Source organism: Lepisma saccharinum, unplaced genomic scaffold (genome assembly GCF_977018435.1).
Source record: "Lepisma saccharinum unplaced genomic scaffold, izLepSacc3.1 HAP1_SCAFFOLD_41, whole genome shotgun sequence".
NCBI classification, from domain to species: Eukaryota; Metazoa; Arthropoda; class Insecta; order Zygentoma; family Lepismatidae; genus Lepisma; species Lepisma saccharinum.
Genome location: NW_028142901.1, coordinates 931,406 through 956,472, shown reverse-complemented (window position 1 = coordinate 956,472; position 25,067 = coordinate 931,406).

Genomic DNA, 25,067 nt, shown 5'->3' with positions numbered 1-25,067 from the left:
GTCATTGCAAGATAGCGTGACGGTATGGTAACAAGCAGGTTGAGGGTTCGAGTCACTGGAAATGTTTGATTCTCCATTCGAAATTCAGAGTAAATGCTCAATTGTAACTGTTTTTTCAAGTTTGAATTGAAAAGTCAGTTTTGGCGGGAATGTTTCAAATTTCGATAATATGCAAGATGCAACAATACACTACAATAATCAAAGCAAGGGAAGCTAATCGCAACGGTTAGAGTAAGTTTTTGGAACCAAAAATGGCAAGCATGTCCGTTCCGTTGCTTTTTTGGTGGTTCCGTTGCTTTTTTGTGCACCCAGAAAACAGCCTATTTGTAAGTTTCAAATGGAAGATAGCTCTAACCCCTGAGCCACGGTTACAGAGGAAGGTCCCTGGAAGATAAGTTAAACGTGACGTAATCGGGAGGTGTAGTGTTCGAGTCACTTTAATATTTTTATTCTTCATTGTAAATTCATAGTCAATGCTAAATTGTAACGGTTTTTCAAGTTTGAATAGGAAAGTCAGTTTTGGAGGGAATGTTTCAAATTTCGATAATATGCAAGATGCAACAATACACTACAATAATCAAAGCAAGAGAAGCTAATCGCAACGGTTAGAGTAAGTTTTTTAAAGCAAAAATGGCAAGCATGCCCGTTCCGTTGCTTTTTAGGTGGTTCCGTTGCTTTTTTGTGCACCCAGAAAAGTGCCTATTTGTAAGGTTCAAATGAAAGATATCGCTAAGCCCTAGGAATGGGTGAAAGGGGAAGGTCATTGCAAGATAGCGTGACGGTATGGTAATAAGCAGGTTGAGGGTTCGAGTCACAGGAAATGTTTGATTCTCCATTCGAACTTCAGAGTAAATGCTCAATTTTAACGGTTTTTTCAGGTTTGAATTTAAAACTCAGTTTTCTCGGGAATGTTTCAAATTTCGATAATATGCAAGATGCAACAATACACTACAATAATCAAAGCAAGGGAAGCTAAGCGCAACGTTATGAGTAAGTTTTTGGAAGCAAAAATGGCAAGCATGCCCGTTCCGTTGCTTTTTTTGTGGTTCCGTTGCTTTTTTGTGCACCCAGAAAAGTGCCTATTTGTAAGGTTCAAATGAAAGATATCGCTAAGCCCTAAGAATTGGTGAAAGGGGAAGGTCATTGCAAGATAGCGTGACGGTAAGGTAACAAGCAGGTTTAGGGTTCGAGTCACGTTAAATGTTTGATTCTCCATTTGAAATTCAGTGTAAAGCTTAATTTTAACAGTTTCTTCAAGTTTGAATTGAAAAGTCAGTTTTGGCGGGAATGTTTCAAATTTCGATAAAATGCAAGATGCTACAATACACTACAATAATCAAAGCAAGAGAAGCTAATCGCAACGGTTAGAGTAAGTTTTTTCAAGCAAAAATGGCAAGCATGCCCGTTCCGTTGCTTTTTTGGTGGTTCCGTTGCTTTTTCGTGCACTCATAAATCAACCTTTTTGTCTGCTTCAAATGAAAGATATCGCTAAGCCCTAGGAATGGGTGAAAGGGGAAGGTCATTGCAAGATAGCGTGACGGTATGGTAACAAGCAGGTTGAGGGTTCCAGTCACGGGAAATGTTTGATTCTCCATTCGAAATTCAGACAAATGCTCAATTGTAACTGTTTTTTAAGTTTGAATTGAAAAGTCAGTTTTGGCGGGAAAGTTTCAAATTTCGATTATATGTAAGATGCAACAATACACTACAATAATCAAAGCAAGGGAAGCTAATCGCAACGGTTAGAGTAAGTTTTTTAAAGCAAAAATGGCAAGCATGCCCGTTCCGTTGCTTTTTTGGTGGTTCCGTTGCTTTTTTGTGCACCCAGAAAAGTGCCTATTTGTAAGGTTCAAATGAAAGATATCGCTAAGCCCTAAGAATTGGTGAAAGGGGAATGCCATTGCAAGATATCGTGACGGTATGGTAACAAGCAGGTTGAGGGTTCGAGTCACGGGAAATGTTTGATTCTCCATTCGAAATTCAGAGTAAATGCTCAATTGTAACTGTTTTTTCAAGTTTGAATTGAAAAGTCAGTTTTGGCGGGAACGTTTCAAATTTCGATAATGTGTAAGATGCAACAATACACTACAATAATCAAAGCAAGAGAAACTAATCGCAACGGTTAGAGTAAGTTTTTTAAAGCAAAAATGGCAAGCATGCCCGTTCCGTTGCTTTTTTGGTGGTTCCGTTGCTTTTTCTTGCACTCATAAATCAACCTTTTTGTCTGCTTCAAATGAAAGATATCGCTAAGCCCTTAGAATTAGTGAAAGGGGAAGGTCATTGCAAGATAGCGTGATGGTATGGTAACAAGCAGGTTTAGGGTTCGAGTCACGGAAATATGTTTATTCTCCATTTGAAATTCAGCGTAAATGCTCAATTGTAACGGTTTTTCAAGTTTGAATAGGAAAGTCAGTTTTGGCGGGAATGTTTCAAATTTCGATAATATGCAAGATGCAACAATACACTACAACAAACAAAGCAAGAGAAGCTAATCGCAACGGTTAGAGTAAGTTTTTTAAAGCAAAAATGGCAAGCATGCCCGTTCCGTTGCTTTTTTGGTGGTTCCGTTGCTTTTTTGTGCACCCAGAAAAGAGCCTATTTGTAAGGTTCAAATGAAAGATATCGCTAAGCCCTAAGAACTGGTGAGAAAGGAAGGTCATTGCAAGATAGCGTGACGGTATGGTAACAAGCAGGTTGAGGGTTCGAGTCACGGGAAATGTTTCATTCTCCATTCGAAATTCAGAGTAAATGCTCAATTGTAACGGTTTCTTCAAGTTTGAATTGAAAAGTCAGTTTTGGCGGGAATGTTTCAAATTTCGATAATATGCAAGATGCAACAATACACTACAATAATCAAAGCAAGAGAAGCTAATCGCAACGGTTAGAGTAAGTTTTTTAAAGCAAAAATGGCAAGCATGCCCGTTCCGTTGCTTTTTTGGTGGTTCCGTTGCTTTTTCGTGCACTCATAAATCAACCTTTTTGTCTGCCTCAAATGAAAGATATCGCTAAGCCCTAGGAATGGGTGAAAGGGGAAGGTCATAGCAAGATAGCGTGACGGTATGGTAACAAGCAGGTTGAGGGTTCGAGTCACCGGAAATGTTTGATTCTCCATTCGAAATTCAGAGTAAATGCTCAATTGTAACTGTTTTTTCAAGTTTGAATTGAAAAGTCAGTTTGGCGGGAATGTTTCAAATTTCGATAATATGCAAGATGCAACAATACGCTACAATAATCAAAGCAAGGGAAGCTAATCGCAACGGTTAGAGTAAGTTTTTGGAACCAAAAATGGCAAGCATGCCCGTTCCGTTGCTTTTTTGGTGGTTCCGTTGCTTTTTTGTGCACCCAGAAAACAGCCTATTTGTAAGGTTCAAATGGAAGATAGCTCTAACCCCTGAGCCACGGTTACAGAGGAAGGTCCCTGGAAGATAAGTTAAACGTGACGTAATCGGGAGGTGTAGTGTTCGAGTCACTTTAATATTTTTATTCTCCATTGTAAATTCATAGTCAATGCTAAATTGTAACGGTTTTTCAAGTTTGAATAGGAAAGTCAGTTTTATCGGGAATGTTTCAAATTTCGATAATATGCAAGATGCAACAATACACTACAATAATCAAAGCAAGAGAAGCTAATCGCAACGGTTAGAGTAAGTTTTTTAAAGCAAAAATGGCAAGCATGCCCGTTCCGTTGCTTTTTAGGTGGTTCCGTTGCTTTTTCGTGAACTCATAAATCAACCTTTTTGTCTGCTTCAAATGAAAGATATCGCTAAGCCCTAGGAATGGGTGAAAGGGGAAGGTCATTGCAAGATAACGTGACGGTATGGTAATAAGCAGGTTGAGGGTTCGAGTCACGGGAAATGTTTGATTCTCCATTCGAACTTCAGAGTAAATGCTCAATTTTAACGGTTTTTTCAAGTTTGAATTGAAAAGTCAGTTTTGGCGGGAATTTTTCAAATTTCGAAAATATGCAAGATGCAACAATACACTACAATAATCAAAGCAAGGGAAGCTAAGCGCAACGCTCTGAGTACGTTTTTTGAAGCAAAAATGGCAAGCAAGCCCGTTCCGTTGCTTTTTTGGTGGTTCCGTTGCTTTTTTGGTGGTTCCGTTGCTTTTTGGTGCACCCAGAAAAGTGCCTATTTGTAAGGTTCAAATGAAAGATATCGCTAAGCCCTAAGAATTGGTGAAAGGGGAATGCCATTGCAAGATAGCGTGACGGTATGGTAAAAAGCAGGTTTAGTTTTCGAGTCACGGAAATATGTTTATTCTCCATTTGAAATTCAGCGTAAATGCTCAATTGTAACGGTTTTTCAAGTTTGAATAGGAAAGTCAGTTTTGGCGGGAATGTTTCAAATTTCGATAATATGCAAGATGCAACAATACACTACAACAATCAAAGCAAGAGAAGCTAATCGCAACGGTTAGAGTAAGTTTTTTAAAGCAAAAATGGCAAGCATGCCCGTTCCGTTTATTTTTTGGTGGTTCCGTTGCTTTTTTGTGCACCCAGAAAAGAGCCTATTTGTAAGGTTCAAATGAAAGATATCGCTAAGCCCTAAGAATTGGTGAAAGGGGAATGCCATTGCAAGATAGCGTGACGGTATGGTAACAAGCAGGTTGAGGGTTCGAGTCACGGGAAATGTTTGATTCTCCATTCGAAATTCAGAGTAAATGCTCAATTGTAACTGTTTTTTCAAGTTTGAATTGAAAAGTCAGTTTTGGCGGGAATGTTTCAAATTTCGATAATATGCAAGATGCAACAACACACTACAATAATCAAAGCAAGGAAAGCTAATCGCAACGGTCAGAGTAAGTTTTTTCAAGCAAAAATGGCAAGCATGCCCGTTCCGTTGCTTTTTTGGTGGTTCCGTTGCTTTTTCGTGCACTCATAAATCAACCTTTTTGTCTGCTTCAAATGAAAGATATCGCTAAGCCCTAGGAATGGGTGAAAGGGGAAGGTCATTGCAAGATAGCGTGACTGTATGGTAACAAGCAGGTTGAGGGTTCGAGTCACGTTAAATGTTTGATTCTCCATTTGAAATTCAGTGTAAATACCTAATTTTAACGGTTTCTTCAAGTTTGAATTGAAAAAAGTCAGTTTTGGCGGGAATGTTTCAAATTTCGATAAAATGCAAGACGCAACCATAGACTACAATAATCAAAGCAAGGAAAGCTAATCGCAACGGTTAGAGTAAGTTTTTTAAAGCAAAAATGGCAAGCATGCACGTTCCGTTGCTTTTTTGGTGGTTCCGTTGCTTTTTTGTGCACCCAGAAAAGAGCCTATTTGTAAGGTTCAAATGAAAGATATCGCTAAGCCCTAAGAATTGGTGAAAAAGGAAGGTCATTGCAAGATAGCGTGACGGTATGGTAACAAGCAGGATGAGGGTTCGAGTCACGGGAAATGTTTCATTCTCCATTCGAAATTCAGAGTAAATGCTCAATTGTAACTGTTTTTTCAAGTTTGAATTGAAAAGTTAATTTTTGGCGGGAATGTTTCAAATTTCGATAATATGCAAGATGCAACAATACACTACAATAATCAAAGCAAGAGAAACTAATCGCAACGGTTAGAGTAAGCTTTTGGAAGCAAAAATGGCAAGCATGCCCGTTCCGTTGCTTTTTTGGTGGTTCCGTTGCTTTTTTGTGCACCCAGAAAAGAGCCTATTTGTAAGGTTCAAATGAAAGATATCGCTAAGCCCTAAGAATTGGTGAAAAAGGAATGTCATTGCAAGATAGCGTGACGGTATGGTAACAAGCAGGTTGAGGGTTCGAGTCACGGGAAATGTTTCATTCTCCATTCGAAATTCAGAGTAAATGCTCAATTGTAACGGTTTCTTCAAGTTTGAATTGAAAAGTCAGTTTTGGCGGGAATGTTTCAAATTTCGATAATATGCAAGATGCAACAATACACTACAATAATCAAAGCAAGAGAAGCTAATCGCAACGGTTAGAGTAAGTTTTTTAAAGCAAAAATGGCAAGCATGCCCGTTCCGTTGCTTTTTTGTTGGTTCCGTTGCTTTTTCGTGCACTCATAAATCAACTTTTTTTTTTGCCTCAAATGAAAAATATCGCTAAGCCCTAGGAATGGGTGAAAGGGGAAGGTCATTGCAAGATAGCGTGACGGTATGGTAACAAGCAGGTTTAGGGTTCGAGTCACGGAAATATGTTTATTCTCCATTTGAAATTCAGCGTAAATGCTCAATTGTAACGGTTTTTCAAGTTTGAATAGGAAAGTCAGTTTTGGCGGGAATGTTTCAAATTTCGACAATATGCAAGATGCAACAATACACTACAAATATCAAAGCAAGAGAAGCTAATCGCAACGGTTAGAGTAAGTTTTTGGAACCAAAAATGGCAAGCATGCCCGTTCCGTTGCTTTTTTGGTGGTTCCGTTGCTTTTTTGTGCACCCAGAAAACAGCCTATTTGTAAGGTTCAAATGGAAGATAGCTCTAACCCCTGAGCTACGGTTACAGAGGAAGGTCCCTGGAAGATAAGTTAAACGTGACGTAATCGGGAGGTGTAGTGTTCGAGTCACTTTAATATTTTTATTCTCCATTGTAAATTCATAGTCAATGCTAAATTGTAACGGTTTTTCAAGTTTGAATAGGAAAGTCAGTTTTGGCGGGAATGTTTCAAATTTCGATAATATGCAAGATGCAACAATACACTACAATAATCAAAGCAAGAGAAGCTAATCGCAACGGTTAGAGTAAGTTTTTTAAAGCAAAAATGGCAAGCATGCCCGTTCCGTTGCTTTTTAGGTGGTTCCGTTGCTTTTTCGTGTACTCATAAATCAACCTTTTTGTCTGCTTCAAATGAAAGATCTCGCTAAGCCCTAGGAATGGGTGAAAGGGGAAGGTCATTGCAAGATAGAGTGACGGTATGGTAATAAGCAGGTTGAGGGTTCGATTCACGGGAAATGTTTGATTCTCCATTCGAACTTCAGAGTAAATGCTCAATTTTAACGGTTTTTTCAAGTTTGAATTGAAAAGTCAGTTTTGGCGGGAATGTTTCAAATTTCGATAATATGCAAGATGCAACAATACACTACAATAATCAAAGCAAGGGAAGCTAAGCGCAACGCTCTGAGTACGTTTTTGGAAGCAAAAATGGCAAGCATGCCCGTTCCGTTGCTTTTTTGGTGGTTCCGTTGCTTTTTGGTGCACCCAGAAAAGTGCCTATTTGTAAGGTTCAAATGAAAGATATCGCTAAGCCCTAAGAATTGGTGAAAGGGGAATGCCATTGCAAGATAGCGTGACGGTATGGTAACAAGCAGGTTTAGTTTTCGAGTCACGGAAATATGTTTATTCTCCATTTGAAATTCAGCGTAAATGCTCAATTGTAACGGTTATTCAAGTTTGAATAGGAAAGTCAGTTTTGGCGGGAATGTTTCAAATTTCGATAATATGCAAGATGCAACAATACACTACAACAATCAAAGCAAGAGAAGCTAATCGCAACGGTTAGAGTAAGTTTTTTAAAGCAAAAATGGCAAGCATGCCCGTTCCGTTGCTTTTTTTGTTGGTTCCGTTGCTTTTTTGTGCACCCAGAAAAGAGCCTATTTGTAAGGTTCAAATGAAAGATATCGCTAAGCCCTAAGAACTGGTGAAAGGGGAATGCCATTGCAAGATAGCGTGACGGTATGGTAACAAGCAGGTTGAGGGTTCGAGTCACGGGAAATGTTTGATTCTCCATTCGAAATTCAGAGTAAATGCTCAATTGTAACTGTTTTTTCAAGTTTGAATTGAAAAGTCAGTTTTGGCGGGAATGTTTCAAATTTCGATAATATGCAAGATGCAACAATACACTACAATAATCAAAGCAAGAGAAGCTAATCGCAACGGTTAGAGTAAGATTTTTAAAGCAAAAATAGCAAGCATGCCCGTTCCGTTGCTTTTTAGGTGGTTCTGTTGCTTTTTCGTGCACTCATAAATCAACCTTTTTGTCAGCATCAAATGAAAGATATCGCTAAGCCCTAAGAATTGGTGAAAGGGAAAGGTCATTGCAAGATAGCGTGACGGTATGGTAACAAGCATGTTTAGGGTTCGAGTCACGTTAAATGTTTGATTCTCCATTTGAAATTCAGTGTAAATGCTTTATTTTAACGGTTTCTTCAAGTTTGAATTGAAAAGTCAGTTTTGGCGGGAATGTTTCAAATTTCGATAATATGCAAGATGCAACAACACACTACAATAATCAAAGCAAGGAAAGCTAATCGCAACGGTTAGAGTAAGTTTTTTCAAGCAAAAATGGCAAGCATGCCCGTTCCGTTGCTTTTTTGGTGGTTCCGTTGCTTTTTCGTGCACTCATAAATCAACCTTTTTGTCTGCTTCAAATGAAAGATATCGCTAAGCCCTAGGAATGGGTGAAAGGGGAAGGTCATTGCAAGATAGCGTGACGGTATGGTAACAAGCAGGTTGAGGGTTCGAGTCACGGGAAATGTTTGATTCTCCATTCAAAATTCAGAGTAAATGCTCAATTGTAACTGTTTTTTCAAGTTTGAATTGAAAAGTCAGTTTTGGCGGGAATGTTTCAAATTTCGATAATATGCAAGATGCAACCATAGACTACAATAATCAAAGCAAGAAAAGCTAATCGCAACGGTTAGAGTAAGTTTTTTAAAGCAAAAATGGCAAGCATGCCCGTTCCCTTGCTTTTTTGGTGGTTCCGTCGCTTTTAACTGCACCCAGAAAAGTGCCTATTTGTAATGTTCAAATGAAAGATATCGCTAAGCCCTAAAAATTGGTGAAAGGGGAAGGTCATTGCAAGATAGCGTGACGGTATGGTAACAAGCAGGTTTAGGGTTCGAGTCACCTTAAATGTTTGATTCTCCATTTGAAATTCAGTGTAAATACTTAATTTTAACGGTTTCTTCAAGTTTGAATTGAAAAAAGTCAGTTTTGGCGGGAATGTTTCAAATTTCGACAATATGCAAGACGCAACCATAGACTACAATAATCAAAGCAAGGAAAGCTAATCGCAACGGTTAGAGTAAGTTTTTTAAAGCAAAAATGGCAAGCATGCACGTTCCGTTGCTTTTTGGTGGTTCCGTTGCTTTTTTGTGCACCCAGAAAAGAGCCTATTTGTAAGGTTCAAATGAAAGATATCGCTAAGCCCTAAGAATTGGTGAAAAAGGAAGGTCATTGCAAGATAGCGTGACGGTATGGTAACAAGCAGGTTGAGGGTTCGAGTCACGGGAAATGTTTCATTCTCCATTCGAAATTCAGAGTAAATGCTCAATTGTAACTGTTTTTTCAAGTTTGAATTGAAAAGTCAGTTTTGGCGGGAATGTTTCAAATTTCGATAATATGCAAGATGCAACAACACACTACAATAATCAAAGCAAGGAAAGCTAATCGCAACGGTTAGAGTAAGTTTTTTAAAGCAAAAATGGCAAGCATGCCCGTTCCCTTGCTTTTTTGGTGGTTCCGTCGCTTTCTTGTGCACCCAGAAAAGTGCCTATTTGTAAGGTTCAAATGAAAGATATCGCTAAGCCCTAAGAATTGGTGAAAGGGGAAGGTCATTGCAAGATAGCGTGACGGTATGGTAACAAGCAGGTTTAGGGTTCGAGTCACGTTAAATGTTTGATTCTCCATTTGAAATTCAGTGTAAATACCTAATTTTAACGGTTTCTTCAAGTTTGAATTGAAAAAAGTCAGTTTTGGCGGGAATGTTTCAAATTTCGATAATATGCAAGACGCAACCATAGACTACAATAATCAAAGCAAGGAAAGCTAATCGCAACGGTTAGAGTAAGTTTTTTAAAGCAAAAATGGCAAGCATGCACGTTCCGTTGCTTTTTTGGTGGTTCCGTTGCTTTTTTGTGCACCCAGAAAAGAGCCTATTTGTAAGGTTCAAATGAAAGATATCGCTAAGCCCTAAGAATTGGTGAAAAAGGAAGGTCATTGCAAGATAGCGTGACGGTATGGTAACAAGCAGGTTGAGGGTTCGAGTCACGGGAAATGTTTCATTCTCCATTCGAAATTCAGAGTAAATGCTCAATTGTAACTGTTTTTTCAAGTTTGAATTGAAAAGTTAATTTTTGGCGGGAATGTTTCAAATTTCGATAATATGCAAGATGCAACAATACACTACAATAATCAAAGCAAGAGAAACTAATCGCAACGGTTAGAGTAAGCTTTTGGAAGCAAAAATGGCAAGCATGCCCGTTCCGTTGCTTTTTTGGTGGTTCCGTTGCTTTTTTGTGCACCCAGAAAAGAGCCTATTTGTAAGGTTCAAATGAAAGATATCGCTAAGCCCTAAGAATTGGTGAAAAAGGAATGTCATTGCAAGATAGCGTGACGGTATGGTAACAAGCAGGTTGAGGGTTCGAGTCACGGGAAATGTTTCATTCTCCATTCGAAATTCAGAGTAAATGCTCAATTGTAACGGTTTCTTCAAGTTTGAATTGAAAAGTCAGTTTTGGCGGGAATGTTTCAAATTTCGATAATATGCAAGATGCAACAATACACTACAATAATCAAAGCAAGAGAAGCTAATCGCAACGGTTAGAGTAAGTTTTTTAAAGCAAAAATGGCAAGCATGCCCGTTCCGTTGCTTTTTTGTTGGTTCCGTTGCTTTTTCGTGCACTCATAAATCAACTTTTTTTTTGCCTCAAATGAAAAATATCGCTAAGCCCTAGGAATGGGTGAAAGGGGAAGGTCATTGCAAGATAGCGTGACGGTATGGTAACAAGCAGGTTTAGGGTTCGAGTCACGGAAATATGTTTATTCTCCATTTGAAATTCAGCGTAAATGCTCAATTGTAACGGTTTTTCAAGTTTGAATAGGAAAGTCAGTTTTGGCGGGAATGTTTCAAATTTCGACAATATGCAAGATGCAACAATACACTACAAATATCAAAGCAAGAGAAGCTGATCGCAACGGTTAGAGTAAGTTTTTTAAAGAAAAAATTGCAAGCATGCCCGTTCCGTTGCTTTTTTGGTGGTTCCGTTGCTTTTTTGTGAACCCAGAAAAGAGCCTATTTGTAAGGTTCAAATGAAAGATATCGCTAAGCCCTAAGAATTGGTGAAAGGGGAATGCCATTGCAAGATAGCGTGACGGTATGGTAACAAGCAGGTTGAGGGTTCGAGTCACGGGAAATGTTTGATTCTCCATTCGAAATTCAGAGTAAATGCTCAATTGTAACTGTTTTTTCAAGTTTGAATTGAAAAGTTAATTTTTGGCGGGAATGTTTCAAATTTCGATAGTATGCAAGATGCAACAATACACTACAATATTCAAAGCAAGAGAAACTAATCGCAACGGTTAGAGTAAGTTTTTGGAAGCAAAAATGGCAAGCATGCCCGTTCCGTTGCTTTTTTGGTGGTTCCGTTGCTTTTTTGTGCACCCAGAAAACAGCCTATTTGTAAGGTTCAAATGGAAGATAGCTCTAACCCCTGAGCCACGGTTACAGAGGAATGTCCCTGGAAGATAAGTTAAACGTGACGTAATCGGGAGGTGTAGTGTTCGAGTCACTTTAATATTTTTATTCTCCATTGTAAATTCATAGTCAATGCTAAATTGTAACGGTTTTTCAAGTTTGAATAGGAAAGTCAGTTTTGGCGGGAATGTTTCAAATTTCGATAATATGCAAGATGCAACAATACACTACAATAATCAAAGCAAGAGAAGCTAATCGCAACGGTTAGAGTAAGTTTTTTAAAGCAAAAATGGCAAGCATGCCCGTTCCGTTGCTTTTTAGGTGGTTCCGTTGCTTTTTCGTGTACTCATAAATCAACCTTTTTGTCTGCTTCAAATGAAAGATCTCGCTAAGCCCTAGGAATGGGTGAAAGGGGAAGGTCATTGCAAGATAGCGTGACGGTATGGTAATAAGCAGGTTGAGGGTTCGAGTCACGGGAAATGTTTGATTCTCCATTCGAACTTCAGAGTAAATGCTCAATTTTAACGGTTTTTTCAAGTTTGAATTGAAAAGTCAGTTTTGGCGGGAATGTTTCAAATTTCGATAATATGCAAGATGCAACAATACAATACAATAATCAAAGCAAGGGAAGCTAAGCGCAACGCTCTGAGTACGTTTTTGGAAGCAAAAATGGCAAGCATGCCCGTTCCGTTGCTTTTTTGGTGGTTCCGTTGCTTTTTGGTGCACCCAGAAAAGTGCCTATTTGTAAGGTTCAAATGAAAGATATCGCTAAGCCCTAAGAATTGGTGAAAGGGGAATGCCATTGCAAGATAGCGTGACGGTATGGTAACAAGCAGGTTTAGTTTTCGAGTCACGGAAATATGTTTATTCTCCATTTGAAATTCAGCGTAAATGCTCAATTGTAACGGTTATTCAAGTTTGAATAGGAAAGTCAGTTTTGGCGGGAATGTTTCAAATTTCGATAATATGCAAGATGCAACAATACACTACAACAATCAAAGCAAGAGAAGCTAATCGCAACGGTTAGAGTAAGTTTTTTAAAGCAAAAATGGCAAGCATGCCCGTTCCGTTGCTTTTTTTGTTGGTTCCGTTGCTTTTTTGTGCACCCAGAAAAGAGCCTATTTGTAAGGTTCAAATGAAAGATATCGCTAAGCCCTAAGAATTGGTGAAAGGGGAATGCCATTGCAAGATAGCGTGACGGTATGGTAACAAGCAGGTTGAGGGTTCGAGTCACGGGAAATGTTTGATTCTCCATTCGAAATTCAGAGTAAATGCTCAATTGTAACTGTTTTTTCAAGTTTGAATTGAAAAGTCAGTTTTGGCGGGAATGTTTCAAATTTCGATAATATGCAAGATGCAACAATACACTACAATAATCAAAGCAAGAGAAGCTAATCGCAACGGTTAGAGTAAGATTTTTAAAGCAAAAATGGCAAGCATGCCCGTTCCGTTGCTTTTTAGGTGGTTCTGTTGCTTTTTCGTGCACTCATAAATCAACCTTTTTGTCAGCATCAAATGAAAGATATCGCTAAGCCCTAAGAATTGGTGAAAGGGAAAGGTCATTGCAAGATAGCGTGACGGTATGGTAACAAGCATGTTTAGGGTTCGAGTCACGTTAAATGTTTGATTCTCCATTTGAAATTCAGTGTAAATGCTTTATTTTAACGGTTTCTTCAAGTTTGAATTGAAAAGTCAGTTTTGGCGGGAATGTTTCAAATTTCGACAATATGCAAGACGCAACCATAGACTACAATAATCAAAGCAAGGAAAGCTAATCGCAACGGTTAGAGTAAGTTTTTTAAAGCAAAAATGGCAAGCATGCACGTTCCGTTGCTTTTTGGTGGTTCCGTTGCTTTTTTGTGCACCCAGAAAGGAGCCTATTTGTAAGGTTCAAATGAAAGATATCGCTAAGCCCTAAGAATTGGTGAAAAAGGAAGGTCATTGCAAGATAGCGTGACGGTATGGTAACAAGCAGGTTGAGGGTTCGAGTCACGGGAAATGTTTCATTCTCCATTCGAAATTCAGAGTAAATGCTCAATTGTAACTGTTTTTTCAAGTTTGAATTGAAAAGTCAGTTTTGGCGGGAATGTTTCAAATTTCGATAATATGCAAGATGCAACAACACACTACAATAATCAAAGCAAGGAAAGCTAATCGCAACGGTTAGAGTAAGTTTTTTCAAGCAAAAATGGCAAGCATGCCCGTTCCGTTGCTTTTTTGGTGGTTCCGTTGCTTTTTCGTGCACTCATAAATCAACCTTTTTGTCTGCTTCAAATGAAAGATATCGCTAAGCCCTAGGAATGGGTGAAAGGGGAAGGTCATTGCAAGATAGCGTGACTGTATGGTAACAAGCAGGTTGAGGGTTCGAGTCACGGGAAATGTTTGATTCTCCATTCGAAATTCAGAGTAAATGCTCAATTGTAACTGTTTTTTCAAGTTTGAATTGAAAAGTCAGTTTTGGCGGGAATGTTTCAAATTTCGATAATATGCAAGATGCAACAATACACTACAATAATCAAAGCAAGGGAAGCTAATCGCAACGGTTAGAGTAAGTTTTTTAAAGCAAAAATGGCAAGCATGCCCGTTCCCTTGCTTTTTTGGTGGTTCCGTCGCTTTCTTGTGCACCCAGAAAAGTGCCTATTTGTAAGGTTCAAATGAAAGATATCGCTAAGCCCTAAGAATTGGTGAAAGGGGAAGGTCATTGCAAGATAGCGTGACGGTATGGTAACAAGCAGGTTTAGGGTTCGAGTCACGGGAAATGTTTGATTCTCCATTCGAAATTCAGAGTAAATGCTCAATTGTAACTGTTTTTTCAAGTTTGAATTGAAAAGTTAATTTTTGGCGGGAATGTTTCAAATTTCGATAATATGCAAGATCCAACAATACACTACAATAATCAAAGCAAGGAAAGCTAATCGCAACGGTTAGAGTAAGTTTTTTAAAGCAAAAATGGCAAGCATGCACGTTCCGTTGCTTTTTTGGTGGTTCCGTTGCTTTTTTGTGCACCCAGAAAAGAGCCTATTTGTAAGGTTCAAATGAAAGATATCGCTAAGCCCTAAGAATTGGTGAAAAAGGAAGGTCATTGCAAGATAGCGTGACGGTATGGTAACAAGCAGGTTGAGGGTTCGAGTCACGGGAAATGTTTGATTCTCCATTCGAAATTCAGAGTAAATGCTCAATTGTAACTGTTTTTTCAAGTTTGAATTGAAAAGTTAATTTTTGGCGGGAATGTTTCAAATTTCGATAATATGCAAGATCCAACAATACACTACAATAATCAAAGCAAGAGAAACTAATCGCAACGGTTAGAGTAAGCTTTTGGAAGCAAAAATGGCAAGCATGCCCGTTCCGTTGCTTTTTTGGTGGTTCCGTTGCTTTTTTGTGCACCCAGAAAAGAGCCTATTTGTAAGGTTCAAATGAAAGATATCGCTAAGCCCTAAGAATTGGTGAAAAAGGAATGTCATTGCAAGATAGCGTGACGGTATGGTAACAAGCAGGTTGAGGGTTCGAGTCACGGGAAATGTTTCATTCTCCATTCGAAATTCAGAGTAAATGCTCAATTGTAACGGTTTCTTCAAGTTTGAATTGAAAAGTCAGTTTTGGCGGGAATGTTTCAAATTTCGATAATATGCAAGATGCAACAATACACTACAATAATCAAAGCAAGAGAAGCTAATCGCAACGGTTAGAGTAAGTTTTTTAAAGCAAAAATGGCAAGCATGCCCGTTCCGTTGCTTTTTTGTTGGTTCCGTTGCTTTTTCGTGCACTCATAAATCAACTTTTTTTTTTGCCTCAAATGAAAAATATCGCTAAGCCCTAGGAATGGGTGAAAGGGGAAGGTCATTGCAAGATAGCGTGACGGTATGGTAACAAGCAGGTTTAGGGTTCGAGTCACGGAAATATGTTTATTCTCCATTTGAAATTCAGCGTAAATGCTCAATTGTAACGGTTTCTTCAAGTTTGAATTGAAAAGTCAGTTTTGGCGGGAATGTTTCAAATTTCGATAATATGCAAGATGCAACAATACACTACAATAATCAAAGCAAGAGAAACTAATCGCAACGGTTAGAGTAAGCTTTTGGAAGCAAAAATGGCAAGCATGCCCGTTCCGTTGCTTTTTTGGTGGTTCCGTTGCTTTATTGTGCACCCAGAAAAGAGCCTATTTGTAAGGTTCAAATGAAAGATATCGCTAAGCCCTAAGAATTGGTGAAAAAGGAATGTCATTGCAAGATAGCGTGACGGTATGGTAACAAGCAGGTTGAGGGTTCGAGTCACGGGAAATGTTTCATTCTCCATTCGAAATTCAGAGTAAATGCTCAATTGTAACGGTTTCTTCAAGTTTGAATTGAAAAGTCAGTTTTGGCGGGAATGTTTCAAATTTCGATAATATGCAAGATGCAACAATACACTACAATAATCAAAGCAAGAGAAGCTAATCGCAACGGTTAGAGTAAGTTTTTTAAAGCAAAAATGGCAAGCATGCCCGTTCCGTTGCTTTTTTGTTGGTTCCGTTGCTTTTTCGTGCACTCATAAATCAACTTTTTTTTTGCCTCAAATGAAAAATATCGCTAAGCCCTAGGAATGGGTGAAAGGGGAAGGTCATTGCAAGATAGCGTGACGGTATGGTAACAAGCAGGTTTAGGGTTCGAGTCACGGAAATATGTTTATTCTCCATTTGAAATTCAGCGTAAATGCTCAATTGTAACGGTTTTTCAAGTTTGAATAGGAAAGTCAGTTTTGGCGGGAATGTTTCAAATTTCGACAATATGCAAGATGCAACAATACACTACAAATATCAAAGCAAGAGAAGCTGATCGCAACGGTTAGAGTAAGTTTTTTAAAGAAAAAATTGCAAGCATGCCCGTTCCGTTGCTTTTTTGGTGGTTCCGTTGCTTTTTTGTGAACCCAGAAAAGAGCCTATTTGTAAGGTTCAAATGAAAGATATCGCTAAGCCCTAAGAATTGGTGAAAGGGGAATGCCATTGCAAGATAGCGTGACGGTATGGTAACAAGCAGGTTGAGGGTTCGAGTCACGGGAAATGTTTGATTCTCCATTCGAAATTCAGAGTAAATGCTCAATTGTAACTGTTTTTTCAAGTTTGAATTGAAAAGTTAATTTTTGGCGGGAATGTTTCAAATTTCGATAATATGCAAGATCCAACAATACACTACAATAATCAAAGCAAGAGAAACTAATCGCAACGGTTAGAGTAAGCTTTTGGAAGCAAAAATGGCAAGCATGCCCGTTCCGTTGCTTTTTTGGTGGTTCCGTTGCTTTTTTGTGCACCCAGAAAAGAGCCTATTTGTAAGGTTCAAATGAAAGATATCGCTAAGCCCTAAGAATTGGTGAAAAAGGAATGTCATTGCAAGATAGCGTGACGGTATGGTAACAAGCAGGTTGAGGGTTCGAGTCACGGGAAATGTTTCATTCTCCATTCGAAATTCAGAGTAAATGCTCAATTGTAACGGTTTCTTCAAGTTTGAATTGAAAAGTCAGTTTTGGCGGGAATGTTTCAAATTTCGATAATATGCAAGATGCAACAATACACTACAATAATCAAAGCAAGAGAAGCTAATCGCAACGGTTAGAGTAAGTTTTTTAAAGCAAAAATGGCAAGCATGCCCGTTCCGTTGCTTTTTTGTTGGTTCCGTTGCTTTTTCGTGCACTCATAAATCAACTTTTTTTTTGCCTCAAATGAAAAATATCGCTAAGCCCTAGGAATGGGTGAAAGGGGAAGGTCATTGCAAGATAGCGTGACGGTATGGTAACAAGCAGGTTTAGGGTTCGAGTCACGGAAATATGTTTATTCTCCATTTGAAATTCAGCGTAAATGCTCAATTGTAACGGTTTTTCAAGTTTGAATAGGAAAGTCAGTTTTGGCGGGAATGTTTCAAATTTCGACAATATGCAAGATGCAACAATACACTACAAATATCAAAGCAAGAGAAGCTGATCGCAACGGTTAGAGTAAGTTTTTTAAAGAAAAAATTGCAAGCATGCCCGTTCCGTTGCTTTTTTGGTGGTTCCGTTGCTTTATTGTGCACCCAGAAAAGAGCCTATTTGTAAGGTTCAAATGAAAGATATCGCTAAGCCCTAAGAATTGGTGAAAAAGGAAGGTCATTGCAAGATAGCGTGACGGTATGGTAACAAGCAGGTTGAGGGTTCGAGTCACGGGAAATGTTTCATTCTCCATTCGAAATTCAGAGTAAATGCTCAATTGTAACGGTTTCTTCAAGTTTGAATTGAAAAGTCAGTTTTGGCGGGAATGTTTCAAATTTCGATAATATGCAAGATGCAACAATACACTACAATAATCAAAGCAAGAGAAGCTAATCGCAACGGTTAGAGTAAGTTTTCTCAAGCAAAAATGGCAAGCATGCCCGTTCCGTTGCTTTTTTAGTGGTTAGGTTGCTTTTTCGTGCACTCATAAATCAACCTTTTTGTCTGCTTCAAATGAAAGATATCGCTAAGCCCTAGGAATGGGTGAAAGGGGAAGGTCATTGCAAGATAGCGTGACGGTATGGTAACAAGCAGGTTGAGAGTTCGAGTCACTGGAAATGTTTGATTCTCCATTCGAAATTCAGAGTAAATGCTCAATTGTAACTGTTTTTTCAAGTTTGAATTGAAAAGTCAGTTTTGGCGGGAATGTTTCAAATTTCGATAATATGCAAGATGCAACAATACACTACAATAATCAAAGCAAGAGAAGCTAATCGCAACGGTTAGAGTAAGTTTTTGGAACCAAAAATGGCAAGCATGCCCGTTCCGTTGCTTTTTTGGTGGTTCCGTTGCTTTTTTGTGCACCCAGAAAACAGCCTATTTGTAAGGTTCAAATGGAAGATAGCTCTAACCCCTGAGCCACGGTTACAGAGGAATGTCCCTGGAAGATAAGTTAAACGTGACGTAATCGGGAGGTGTAGTGTTCGAGTCACTTTAATATTTTTATTCTCCATTGTAAATTCATAGTCAATGCTAAATTGTAACGGTTTTTCAAGTTTGAATAGGAAAGTCAGTTTTGGCGGGAATGTTTCAAATTTCGATAATATGCAAGATGCAACAATACACTACAATAATCAAAGCAAGAGAAGCTAATCGCAACGGTTAGAGTAAGTTTTTTAAAGCAAAAATGGCAAGCATGCCCGTTCCGTTGCTTTTTAGGTGGTTCCGTTGCTTTTTCGTGTACTCATAAATCAACCTTTTTGTCTGCTTCAAATGAAAGATCTCGCTAAGCCCTAGGAATGGGTGAAAGGGGAAGGTCATTGCAAGATAGCGTGACGGTATGGTAATAAGCAGGTTGAGGGTTCGAGTCACGGGAAATGTTTGATTCTCCATTCGAACTTCAGAGTAAATGCTCAATTTTAACGGTTTTTTCAAGTTTGAATTGAAAAGTCAGTTTTGGCGGGAATGTTTCAAATTTCGATAATATGCAAGATGCAACAATACACTACAATAATCAAAGCAAGGGAAGCTAAGCGCAACGCTCTGAGTACGTTTTTGGAAGCAAAAATGGCAAGCATGCCCGTTCCGTTGCTTTTTTGGTGGTTCCGTTGCTTTTTGGTGCACCCAGAAAAGTGCCTATTTGTAAGGTTCAAATGAAAGATATCGCTAAGCCCTAAGAATTGGTGAAAGGGGAATGCCATTGCAAGATAGCGTGACGGTATGGTAACAAGCAGGTTTAGTTTTCGAGTCACGGAAATATGTTTATTCTCCATTTGAAATTCAGCGTAAATGCTCAATTGTAACGGTTATTCAAGTTTGAATAGGAAAGTCAGTTTTGGCGGGAATGTTTCAAATTTCGATAATATGCAAGATGCAACAATACACTACAACAATCAAAGCAAGAGAAGCTAATCGCAACGGTTAGAGTAAGTTTTTTAAAGCAAAAATGGCAAGCATGCCCGTTCCGTTGCTTTTTTTGTTGGTTCCGTTGCTTTTTTGTGCACCCAGAAAAGAGCCTATTTGTAAGGTTCAAATGAAAGATATCGCTAAGCCCTAAGAATTGGTGAAAGGGGAATGCCATTGCAAGATAGCGTGACGGTATGGTAACAAGCAGGTTGAGGGTTCGAGTCACGGGAAATGTTTGATTCTCCATTCGAAATTCAGAGTAAATGCTCAATTGTAACTGTTTTTTCAAGTTTGAATTGAAAAGTCAGTTTTGGCGGGAATGTTTCAAATTTCGATAATATGCAAGATGCAACAATACACTACAATAATCAAAGCAAGAGAAGCTAATCGCAACGGTTAGAGTAAGATTTTTAAAGCAAAAATGGCAAGCATGCCCGTTCCGTTGCTTTTTAGGTGGTTCTGTTGCTTTTTCGTGCACTCATAAATCAACCTTTTTGTCAGCATCAAATGAAAGATATCGCTAAGCCCTAAGAATTGGTGAAAGGGAAAGGTCATTGCAAGATAGCGTGACGGTATGGTAACAAGCATGTTTAGGGTTCGAGTCACGTTAAATGTTTGATTCTCCATTTGAAATTCAGTGTAAATGCTTTATTTTAACGGTTTCTTCAAGTTTGAATTGAAAAGTCAGTTTTGGCGGGAATGTTTCAAATTTCGACAATATGCAAGACGCAACCATAGACTACAATAATCAAAGCAAGGAAAGCTAATCGCAACGGTTAGAGTAAGTTTTTTAAAGCAAAAATGGCAAGCATGCCCGTTCCGTTGCTTTTTGGTGGTTCCGTTGCTTTTTTGTGCACCCAGAAAGGAGCCTATTTGTAAGGTTCAAATGAAAGATATCGCTAAGCCCTAAGAATTGGTGAAAAAGGAAGGTCATTGCAAGATAGCGTGACGGTATGGTAACAAGCAGGTTGAGGGTTCGAGTCACGGGAAATGTTTCATTCTCCATTCGAAATTCAGAGTAAATGCTCAATTGTAACTGTTTTTTCAAGTTTGAATTGAAAAGTCAGTTTTGGCGGGAATGTTTCAAATTTCGATAATATGCAAGATGCAACAACACACTACAATAATCAAAGCAAGGAAAGCTAATCGCAACGGTTAGAGTAAGTTTTTTCAAGCAAAAATGGCAAGCATGCCCGTTCCGTTGCTTTTTTGGTGGTTCCGTTGCTTTTTCGTGCACTCATAAATCAACCTTTTTGTCTGCTTCAAATGAAAGATATCGCTAAGCCCTAGGAATGGGTGAAAGGGGAAGGTCATTGCAAGATAGCGTGACTGTATGGTAACAAGCAGGTTGAGGGTTCGAGTCACGGGAAATGTTTGATTCTCCATTCGAAATTCAGAGTAAATGCTCAATTGTAACTGTTTTTTCAAGTTTGAATTGAAAAGTCAGTTTTGGCGGGAATGTTTCAAATTTCGATAATATGCAAGATGCAACAATACACTACAATAATCAAAGCAAGGGAAGCTAATCGCAACGGTTAGAGTAAGTTTTTTTAAGCAAAAATGGCAAGCATGCCCGTTCCCTTGCTTTTTTGGTGGTTCCGTCGCTTTCTTGTGCACCCAGAAAAGTGCCTATTTGTAAGGTTCAAATGAAAGATATCGCTAAGCCCTAAGAATTGGTGAAAGGGGAAGGTCATTGCAAGATAGCGTGACGGTATGGTAACAAGCAGGTTTAGGGTTCGAGTCACGGGAAATGTTTGATTCTCCATTCGAAATTCAGAGTAAATGCTCAATTGTAACTGTTTTTTCAAGTTTGAATTGAAAAGTTAATTTTTGGCGGGAATGTTTCAAATTTCGATAATATGCAAGATCCAACAATACACTACAATAATCAAAGCAAGGAAAGCTAATCGCAACGGTTAGAGTAAGTTTTTTAAAGCAAAAATGGCAAGCATGCACGTTCCGTTGCTTTTTTGGTGGTTCCGTTGCTTTTTTGTGCACCCAGAAAAGAGCCTATTTGTAAGGTTCAAATGAAAGATATCGCTAAGCCCTAAGAATTGGTGAAAAAGGAAGGTCATTGCAAGATAGCGTGACGGTATGGTAACAAGCAGGTTGAGGGTTCGAGTCACGGGAAATGTTTGATTCTCCATTCGAAATTCAGAGTAAATGCTCAATTGTAACTGTTTTTTCAAGTTTGAATTGAAAAGTTAATTTTTGGCGGGAATGTTTCAAATTTCGATAATATGCAAGATCCAACAATACACTACAATAATCAAAGCAAGAGAAACTAATCGCAACGGTTAGAGTAAGCTTTTGGAAGCAAAAATGGCAAGCATGCCCGTTCCGTTGCTTTTTTGGTGGTTCCGTTGCTTTTTTGTGCACCCAGAAAAGAGCCTATTTGTAAGGTTCAAATGAAAGATATCGCTAAGCCCTAAGAATTGGTGAAAAAGGAATGTCATTGCAAGATAGCGTGACGGTATGGTAACAAGCAGGTTGAGGGTTCGAGTCACGGGAAATGTTTCATTCTCCATTCGAAATTCAGAGTAAATGCTCAATTGTAACGGTTTCTTCAAGTTTGAATTGAAAAGTCAGTTTTGGCGGGAATGTTTCAAATTTCGATAATATGCAAGATGCAACAATACACTACAATAATCAAAGCAAGAGAAGCTAATCGCAACGGTTAGAGTAAGTTTTTTAAAGCAAAAATGGCAAGCATGCCCGTTCCGTTGCTTTTTTGTTGGTTCCGTTGCTTTTTCGTGCACTCATAAATCAACTTTTTTTTTGCCTCAAATGAAAAATATCGCTAAGCCCTAGGAATAGGTGAAAGGGGAAGGTCATTGCAAGATAGCGTGACGGTATGGTAACAAGCAGGTTTAGGGTTCGAGTCACGGAAATATGTTTATTCTCCATTTGAAATTCAGCGTAAATGCTCAATTGTAACGGTTTCTTCAAGTTTGAATTGAAAAGTCAGTTTTGGCGGGAATGTTTCAAATTTCGATAATATGCAAGATGCAACAATACACTACAATAATCAAAGCAAGAGAAGCTAATCGCAACGGTTAGAGTAAGTTTTCTCAAGCAAAAATGGCAAGCATGCCCGTTCCGTTGCTTTTTTGGTGGTTCCGTTGCTTTATTGTGCACCCAGAAAAGAGCCTATTTGTAAGGTTCAAATGAAAGATATCGCTAAGCCCTAAGAATTGGTGAAAAAGGAAGGTCATTGCAAGATAGCGTGACGGTATGGTAACAAGCAGGTTGAGGGTTCGAGTCACGGGAAATGTTTCATTCTCCATTCGAAATTCAGAGTAAATGCTCAATTGTAACGGTTTCTTCAAGTTTGAATTGAAAAGTCAGTTTTGGCGGGAATGTTTCAAATTTCGATAATATGCAAGATGCAACAATACACTACAATAATCAAAGCAAGAGAAGCTAATCGCAACGGTTAGAGTAAGTTTTCTCAAGCAAAAATGGCAAGCATGCCCGTTCCGTTGCTTTTTTGGTGGTTCCATTGCTTTTTCGTGCACTCATAAATCAACCTTTTTGTCTGCTTCAAATGAAAGATATCGCTAAGCCCTAGGAATGGGTGAAAGGGGAAGGTCATTGCAAGATAGCGTGACGGTATGGTAACAAGCAGGTTGAGAGTTCGAGTCACTGGAAATGTTTGATTCTCCATTCGAAATTCAGAGTAAATGCTCAATTGTAACTGTTTTTTCAAGTTTGAATTGAAAAGTCAGTTTTGGCGGGAATGTTTCAAATTTCGATAATATGCAAGATGCAACAATACACTACAATAATCAAAGCAAGAGAAGCTAATCGCAACGGTTAGAGTAAGTTTTTGGAACCAAAAATGGCAAGCATGCCCGTTCCGTTGCTTTTTTGGTGGTTCCGTTGCTTTTTTGTGCACCCAGAAAACAGCCTATTTGTAAGGTTCAAATAGAAGATAGCTCTAACCCCTGAGCCACGGTTACAGAGGAATGTCCCTGGAAGATAAGTTAAACGTGACGTAATCGGGAGGTGTAGTGTTCGAGTCACTTTAATATTTTTATTCTCCATTGTAAATTCATAGTCAATGCTAAATTGTAACGGTTTTTCAAGTTTGAATAGGAAAGTCAGTTTTGGCGGGAATGTTTCAAATTTCGATAATATGCAAGATGCAACAATACACTACAATAATCAAAGCAAGAGAAGCTAATCGCAACGGTTAGAGTAAGTTTTTTAAAGCAAAAATGGCAAGCATGCCCGTTCCGTTGCTTTTTAGGTGGTTCCGTTGCTTTTTTGTGCACCCAGAAAAGTGCCTATTTGTAAGGTTCAAATGAAAGATCTCGCTAAGCCCTAGGAATGGGTGAAAGGGGAAGGTCATTGCAAGATAGCGTGACGGTATGGTAATAAGCAGGTTGAGGGTTCGAGTCACGGGAAATGTTTGATTCTCCATTCGAACTTCAGAGTAAATGCTCAATTTTAACGGTTTTTTCAAGTTTGAATTGAAAAGTCAGTTTTGGCGGGAATGTTTCAAATTTCGATAATATGCAAGATGCAACAATACACTACAATAATCAAAGCAAGAGAAGCTAATCGCAACGGTTAGAGTAAGTTTTTTAAAGCAAAAATGGCAAGCATGCCCGTTCCGTTGCTTTTTTGTTGGTTCCGTTGCTTTTTCGTGCACTCATAAATCAACTTTTTTTTTGCCTCAAATGAAAAATATCGCTAAGCCCTAGGAATGGGTAAAAGGGGAAGGTCATTGCAAGATAGCGTGACGGTATGGTAACAAGCAGGTTTAGGGTTCGAGTCACGGAAATATGTTTATTCTCCATTTGAAATTCAGCGTAAATGCTCAATTGTAACGGTTTTTCAAGTTTGAATAGGAAAGTCAGTTTTGGCGGGAATGTTTCAAATTTCGACAATATGCCAGATGCAACAATACACTACAAATATCAAAGCAAGAGAAGCTAATCGCAACGGTTAGAGTAAGTTTTCTCAAGCAAAAATGGCAAGCATGCCCGTTCCGTTGCTTTTTAGGTGGTTCTGTTGCTTTTTCGTGCACTCATAAATCAACCTTTTTGTCAGCATCAAATGAAAGATATCGCTAAGCCCTAAGAATTGGTGAAAGGGGAAGGTCATTGCAAGGTAGCGTGACGGTATGGTAACAAGCAGGTTGAGGGTTCGAGTCACCGGAAATGTTTGATTCTCCATTCGAAATTCAGAGTAAATGCTCAATTGTAACTGTTTCTTCAAGTTTGAATTGAAAAGTCAGTTTTGGCGGGAATGTTTCAAATTTCGATAATATGCAAGATGCAACAATACACTACAATAATCAAAGCAAGAGAAGCTAATCGCAACGGTTAGAGTAAGTTTTTTAAAGAAAAAATTGCAAGCATGCCCGTTCCGTTGCTTTTTTGGTGGTTCCGTTGCTTTATTGTGCACCCAGAAAAGAGCCTATTTGTAAGGTTCAAATGAAAGATATCGCTAAGCCCTAAGAATTGGTGAAAAAGGAAGGTCATTGCAAGATAGCGTGACGGTATGGTAACAAGCAGGTTGAGGGTTCGAGTCACGGGAAATGTTTCATTCTCCATTCGAAATTCAGAGTAAATGCTCAATTGTAACGGTTTCTTCAAGTTTGAATTGAAAAGTCAGTTTTGGCGGGAATGTTTCAAATTTCGATAATATGCAAGATGCAACAATACACTACAATAATCAAAGCAAGAGAAGCTAATCGCAACGGTTAGAGTAAGTTTTCTCAAGCAAAAATGGCAAGCATGCCCGTTCCGTTGCTTTTTAGGTGGTTCTGTTGCTTTTTCGTGCACTCATAAATCAACCTTTTTGTCAGCATCAAATGAAAGATATCGCTAAGCCC